This window comes from Lathyrus oleraceus, chromosome 5 (genome assembly GCF_024323335.1).
Source record: "Lathyrus oleraceus cultivar Zhongwan6 chromosome 5, CAAS_Psat_ZW6_1.0, whole genome shotgun sequence".
Lineage (NCBI taxonomy): Eukaryota > Viridiplantae > Streptophyta > Magnoliopsida > Fabales > Fabaceae > Lathyrus > Lathyrus oleraceus.
Genome location: NC_066583.1, coordinates 588,071,554 through 588,079,830, shown reverse-complemented (window position 1 = coordinate 588,079,830; position 8,277 = coordinate 588,071,554).

Here is an 8,277-nt window from a genome sequence, read left to right as displayed (position 1 = left end):
GTCACCCTCTTTGTTTGGTAGTCACAAAAATTTTTTTTTGCCAAATATTTTGGTGACCCTTTGGTTTCTTGATATGGTGGTCACCAAATCTCGTTTTATTTTTGTTGAGGATTTTGATGACCTCTCTTTTTACTTTTTCTCCCTAATTTTTTCCTGGACCGCTTCTTTGAAGCTTCCGATCTACCATGATGCCCTGATTTTTTCTAAGTCATCTTTTATGGTGTTCGACTTAGAGGTTTTTTTATATTTTTGAAAGATTGTGACTGTCATGTTATTGTTTATTGAGGAACAACCACTAAAGCGTTTTACCTTTTCACAACTTCTTTGAAACTTAATGATGTGCGCGAAGAAGAGCACATGGTTGAAACTCTTATTGGAAGGTCTATAGATGGACCAGTTCTCTTGCAATTTTAATTCTTAGTCAGATAAACTAAACTAAACTATCCTACCCCAGGTTAAGATTAAGGGTTTTTAGTTTCGAAAGAAACACCAACTTCTAGACTCAAAGTGGTTGAGTATGGATTAACTCCTTATCTCTTTGATGTTTGGGGATTGAAACAATGCCTTACATCATCAGTAGAGTTTTCTTCGAAAGTATACCGTAAGCAATTTCTGGTATTTCATTTTCATCATTCTCCCTCCAATATTTTCTAGATCAAAATTTTGATAAAGAAAAGTGAATGGGAGAAGTGTTGATTGTTTTTTCTTCATAAATGGAAGAAATATAGCAAGAGTGAACACGAATGAATTAAATCAAAAGATGCATGCTTATTTCATTAATATTACCATTTACAAAACATTAGATTAAGGCAAACAACACTTTACAAACAAGGAAATTGCAAACGATAAAAGATGGCCTTGTGATTATCAGCTTCGAGGATGAGTTTTTTTGTTTGATCCACATGATTTAGGAGGTAACTTGTTTCATGCTTCAATCACAGTGTCCTGGCAGAGAGTTATTTATAACATTTGGCCAGGTCTCTTTGAAAGACAGGATCTTGTTGTTTATTAGGTATTGGAGCTTGACCTTCAATGCATGGCAACCTTATAGTGAATGCCCTTGCACGCCCTCATAGAATTCACAATGTATGTTTGGGTCATACTAGTGGGGATATGGCTCTGGCGTCGAAGGAACAATCCTAGTGACAATAAGACCTTTATGTATTAGAGACGAGAATAACTGACTGTAGTTGATATGGATAGGGTCAAATTGATTCATTGGTCTTCTATTGTGGTTCTGATTCATTTGAGCACTACAATTTAGCGGAGCTTGGTAATATTATGGGGCTTAATGCCTTGGTTGATGGTAATTCTGAGTAGTGGGTGCTTGTTGATACATGGGAGTTATTGGGCTCTCTTGGTACCCTAAATAGAAAGGGTATGGGTAAGCAAGAGGAGCTACTTACTGATAAGTGGGTGCAATGGCTGCCACACAGGACTGTGCATAATATAGCATGGGCACTTCCGGCTATTGGTATACCAAAGGCTGTTATGGCCTCCTTTGGAAATATATTTCCCTATCAGCAGAGATATCATTGGTTTCTCCCTTTTTCTTTCTCTGGAAATTTCCAGGGAACTTCTTTGGAGCGTTGAATTCCCCAATATCGTTGAAAATATTGCCATATTTTAATCATTTCTCTATGCGGTCTCCAATTGCAAGAAGATATGTAAATCCATAAGCTCCACTACTAACCAATCTGTCAAAGTACGGGTCCTTCAAGGTATCCATAAATATGCCAGTCAATTCCTTTTCAGATAGGGGAGGCTCCACCTGGGATGTCAACTCTCTCCAGTATTGTGCATATTCTTTGAAGGACTCTCTTTCCTTCATCGCCATGCTCTGTAGCTGCCTTTGGTCTGGTGTCGTGCCCAATTATACTTGTACTTCCGAAGGAATGAATCAACCAAATCTTGCCAGCTTTGGATATGGATTTTTTCCAAGCCCATATACTACTTCAGCAAAGCTTCGCTCAAACTGTCTTGGAAATAGTGGATGAGTAACTTGTCATTTCTAGTATGAACGACCATTTTTTGGTAATGCATTACCAAGTGGATCCTCGGGAAAGTATGGCCTTTGTACTTCTCAAAGTCAGACATTTTGAATTTGGTTGAGATAATTAAATTTGAGACTAAGAACATATCCAAGGCAGTCGCACCAAAGATATCATTTCCTTCCATTGCCTTCACCCTTTTTTCAAGGGTATGATATTTTTCTTTTACTTTAATCACCTCTTCCTTCTCTTCTGGATCATCATTAAAAGAACCAACATCGTGGTAAGCATAACAAGGATCATCAAAGGGTCCTTGAATCATGGTGTGGACCACAAGTGTTGGTGGCATCTTATAAATCACTGAAAGTTGTCCCACGTGCTAAGTTGATAGTCCTACCTCAAAGGAATCAGCAAAAGATGGAGAATAGTGTGGTGGCAGACCAAACTCTGGCCATGTAGTGTTGACTCTTGGAGGAGGTTGGGGCTCAAGTGAAGGCCCCGTGGTTTTAGAGATCACGGTACGTTGAGGAGGGTCCTCTCTATTAGTCAATGCATGCATCGTCTCCATCATATTTTCCATTTCCCCTTTAAGTCCATCAATGTCTTCCTTCATTTCTTCCATCGTTCTTTTTATGTTAGCTCTAGTCCCATAGTTGTGTCGGGGAATCAACTTGATGATGACAGATGCTAAGAACGAGAGGAAGAGGAAATGATATTTTGTGTTTTTTTTTCTTCAAAAAATGTATGCATGTGGATTAGTGCATATGCATAAAAAAAGACTATTTTGATGTTTATTAATTTATTTACAGGGAATATTTATATTAACCAGTTCTTTAAGCATTCACAAGTGTAAGATCGATAAAGAATGTGACAACTGCAAATAATATTTTTCATTCATTCATTTGTACAAAGTATGAGAATACGCCACTATTAATGTCTCACACTTTCCTAAGTTGTGATAACTCATTTTGGAGGTCCTTAACCATACACCTACAGAAAATGATGAAATCAAAGACGACTAGAGGAGTATTCTTAGGTGTCATTTCTTAACCTTAGAGGCAAAGTGTGTAACAGACTATTAGCAAGCTCAATTACTTGCTCACACTTCCCAAACCAGGTGTTAGCTTCCAGACGCGCATAGTAAATACGCTTGCAATCTCGTTGTGCCAAACTTTCCCATTGCTGGGTTTTCAAACTCCATTCCTTCTTCATGGTCTCTCTGGCATCTTTCAGGATTTGGTTGGAAGACCTGAGTCTTTCTACCTCTGTTAAGGCTTGTTGGAGACTAACATGCGGGCTTCTTAAAGTCCTCTTGATCTCTTCTCGGTGTCGAGTCTCATGAGTAGTGCGGGTTTGGGCTTCTTGGAGTAGCCGAGTGAGATCTTTGATTCGGGATTCAAAGCCTTCTCTTATCACCTTTCGTTCTTTCAAGGTCATATCCCAAATAATCTTCCATTCAAGGTTCTTTCATTATGAATCGCAGAGTTCTTGGTTTTTATGACCAAGCTCAAGACCTTCCCTTGTTAGGAAATCCCCAACCATCTTTCTCTTATTCCTTTCCTTATATATTTTTTCTTCACTCAAGCCAAGTTTCTCCTCTATTTGCTTGATATTATATATATATATTAGTTCATTTCTATCATTGGTAACATGACCAAACCTTAGATACAACTCTTCATTTTCTTTCTCAAGCTTTAAGATAGTAGCCTTGAGTTTTTCTGCTTCCTTTACGGGGATGTGAGTGGGCTCATGTGAATTAGAGCACATATGAGGTTCACAAGGATATGGCAATTTAACTATGATAACTTTCTCTCTCTCTCTCTAACCCACTGTGTATATAGATCCTTGGAAATGAAATTCTTTTTCCAAGCTCCTTCCCATTTCAGTGGATTTTCCCCATGCTCGTCTCACTTTTTTTAGCATTTTACAATCTTCAGACCCCTCATATATGACGACACTCTCTAACAATATTTCCTCTGGTTTTGACACCATGGGAGAACCACATATGTATACATATAATATATAAACCTCGGTGTCGAACCAAAAACAAAAGGGAAAAAATTAACAAACAACAAAAAGAACAAAGAAACACAATTAAGTCTAGACTGTGTAATAAGAAGGCAACACTGAAACACTCTTAAATGAAAATACGAACAAGAAATATAATACTCAAATAGCATTAGAAACAGATCAAAGAAGAGGAAAACAAAAAGAAATACAAACACCTCAAACATAGTGGTGCTGAGTTGTGATTCTCGCCAAAAATGAAGTGGTTCGATATTGGTGGGGCATGGAATCGAGACGAAGAGAGGGAGTATGGGTTGGTTGCTTCAATTGTTGTATGAAAGTTTGACTAAGGTGGTTGCCTGAATGGTTGAGTCACTGCTAAACGGGATCCATCACCGGAGAAAAAAAGGAGGTGATGTTATAGTGCGGTTAAGTGGGTTTTCATGGTGAGTTAGTGCTTGATGGTTTTAGTATTATCGCTAAGGGAGGAGGATAGATGAAGGGGTATTCGAAGAAGAAAAGGTTGGTGGAGGTACTCATACGCTGGGAGAGATTGAAGAGGAAAAGCAGAAATCGAAAATGGAAAAATAGTTTTCAGAGTTCTTCTTTTTTGCTTTTTCAGAAAGAAGGTCACACAATGCTCAGTGAAGAAAGAACCAAATCCAAGTCAATCTTCTCATTTTGATTTTCTCTTTGGCTGAAAAATGAGAGTTAGGATAACATTTTCCTTTGATTTTTGAAACAATGGATTTTTGTGCTTTCTCTCAATATGCGTTACGTGGGTGTCTCCTTGTGGTCTTTCCCTCCATAAAACTCAGCATCAATAAGTATATATATGGTAGGTTAGAGTTTCTAAATTTTCAAAAATACCAACATTACCCTTAACGAGTGTTAATACTGTAAAAATAGTTAGAAAAAATTTAAATCAAATAAAATTAAATGATTTTAAATAATAAAAATTAAATTGAAACGAAAATGTATAAAATTCTATTTAATTATTACAAAAAAATTAACAAAGAAATAAAAATAAAAGGACTCAAAACGAATAAAATACAGGCACAAAAATGCTCGAAAAATAAAATGAATGCACTACAATGATCAACGCAAAAGAAACCTCGGGAAAACAAACATGTTTTAATCAAATTTTGAAGTAAAAAATGTTCGGTTGAATAGGCTTAGGCTGGTCAAAATGCGACCGCAAAAGGATTCGAAAAAATAAAACGAGTACCCCGAGTTAAACTACGTGAACCGTAAATTAATAAAACTGACGACTGCAGGCTCGATCTTGATATTTTTTTCCCGCTAATTTACTGTTCATTTGAAAATTGATTCAACCGATCTATCTGCAAATCTGAAATACTTTGCTCAGTATTTTGGGCATTATGTGAGAAGAAATGCATGCTATGATATGAAGTTGATATGAATGTCATGATGAATGTATTTATTTATTGAATGAGGGGGAAAATTGGGGTGTGACACCTCCCTTTAGGCAACGTTCCATCGTCGTCGCTTTTGGGGCGGTCTAAGGGCGTCGTCCTAGGCGGGGACATTTACAAATATAAACACTACATAAGACATTACGTAAAATGCATGAAAAATATGTTATAGTTATGAAAGCTCATGGAGTTTGTATGAAAGGCATAACGATTAGAGGAAAGGCCAATGGTAATTGCAGAATTATTTTTTCTCTCGTCAAGCCTAAGGATGCTCAAGGTAAAATCTCTGGAACGTTTAACTTGTGGGATACTACTGTTTTTGACATGCCAGACAACCTGTTTGGCATATTGGAGGCTGCATTTCCATATTAGAAGAAGGATGAACAAGTTGCCCCTTGTTAATTCTGAAGTCAATAAGGTGATTAACTAGTTTGATTACAATGTTGATGATTTTTTTATTTCCTTGATAATAATGAAGTTCATGCTAAGTCTTCTCCTATGAAAAAGAATGAGTTTATAAACGAAGATGTTAATAAAAGTGAGGTTATAAATGATGACATTGCTGATGAGATTTTTATTATTGAGAAATTCCCCAGAAAAGGAAATAAGACTACTCCCAGTAGTGCAGAGCATGATGTCGAGGAACTTGTCACCCATATACTGCATGACATTGTTGACAATGTAAAGATTAATGATCATGATGTAAAGGGTATTACAAATGTTAGAATGACTATTGTATGAGAGAAGCTTCCCAAGAACTCTTCATTTGTTCCTTTTCATTTTTAAGAAAGTACAATCAAATGGAATTTTGTTTACAATAGGATAATGGCTCTTGATAAACTCTATGTTAAAGCACTAAAGCACAATGAAATTATGGATCTTCCTAGTGATGTTCAGTTGTTGAAGATAATGTTGAATGTTGGACCTTGTTATCCTAAGTTGGTGAAGGAACTTGTGGTTAAACTTCCTATTGGTTTCCACTCTTTAAATTGTGATATAAATAATGATGGTATTGCTCATGGGTTGCTGAATTTCAATTACAAATTATTTGCCGAGAAACATGTTACTGACATTAGTCTTCCTAATGTTCATGTTATTGATGAATCTAGTTTTATTAAAATACTAAGTCTGCAATCATATGCTTTCTTTTGTTGCATCGCTAAACTTTTGTACCAGGTAGGAACTCATGTTGCCTTTGAATATGCATAATATTATCTTTATCAAATTGTTAAACATGTTGAGGTTCATGCCATCCATCCACCTATTGGCATTCCCTCTTTAATCTATGACATTTTGAGTTTTCAAAAGAAATACATGTTAGTTATAATGATGAGATCGATACTTCCTTAAGTGTTTTGACTTTAAGTTACATGTTGATTGTTGGGAAAGATGTTGCTGACATTGTGATACACGTCTTTGCACTTGTTGATGAAATTGATTTGGTTTTTGATGGGCAAATATTGTATGGACCCATGAGAAGTTATATTCCCAAATGACTTTGATTCATGAGAGACATAGTCTCGTTCTATTAAAAAAATAGTCCAAATCTGCTAGAGCTTCTTTATCTCAACCTGCTATTTCTACTACTACAATTTTTATGCTCATTTATGGAATGTGTTCTTGTGTTCTTGTTCTCTAATACTTGTTCCCATTATGGGTTGGATTTTTCTATTACCCCTTGCCCATTTTGAGAAAATTAGGAGGGAGATGGTGATATGATAATATGCAAAAAAGGATGTTTCTTATATATGGTATTTATAAGAAGTCGCGTGTTGATGTCATTTGTATGTTTATGCTTATAAACCATTTTTAGTTAACATATTTTTGGTTTCGTTGTGTTGTGAAAACTTGATAAGTAAAAATGTTCTGAAGAATGTCTGGAAGAATGTGTATAATATCTTTCTTGTTGGTGGGATCTACTGTTAGTTTGATGGTTTCTATGGGGTTGTCATGTTCTGGCTCGTGTTGGTTGTTTCTATGTTGATTTTTTGTTGGTGGTCATATGTCCTTTGTCTCTTTTGAGGAAAATTGAGGGATAAAAAGGATCACTTCTCTTTGAGAATATTGTTTGTGTATTACCTATGGTGGATTCTTTGTAGAAGTGTTTAATATGTGCTTTAACTAAAAAATAGCTAAAGGGGGAGATTGTTATTAGAGTTGGATTGACTTATTTTTATATGCAAAATGGAAATCAAGATGTCGCACATATTGGCTCATTTGGTATTATGTTTGATCCTAGAGGCTATTACAATATTTGGTTCAAGTTTGTTCAGACTAAGATTCTGGTGAAGTTATTTTGAAGGAAATATTTGGTTGTCGATAACTTGTTGAGCAAGATGCCATACACATGTTGTGTGACATCTTTACATGTGTTCTACTCAGTTTGGGTTCTAATTCACTTCATATTTTATTCAATATTTGTTTCGGTTTTAATTCTTCCAAAAGTCTAGTGAAGTTGAGAAGTATTTTAACCTAAATCATTATGGAAAAGATTTGATTAAATCATACATTTATTTTGAGAAGATCTCAATTGAATATGGTTTAAACAAAAGAATTGAATTTGCATTTATTAGTTTGATTTGCATTTATTACAAAATTTGATTCTACACTTAATGAGAAGATCTTTATTCAAGAGGATTTGTAGTGTGTTTCTGTTTTGGAAAAATATTCTTTATAGAATCCTTTAATTGAGGGTTTGTAATTCTTAATTATATCAAGTAAAGATATTACTGTATATGTTTAATGAAGATTCATAAATTGTTGTTCTTGGAAAGCAAGACCTTGAGCATAATGTCTCAAACATCATGTCTCAACATTTCACTGGCTATTTTTTTGGAGTGCAG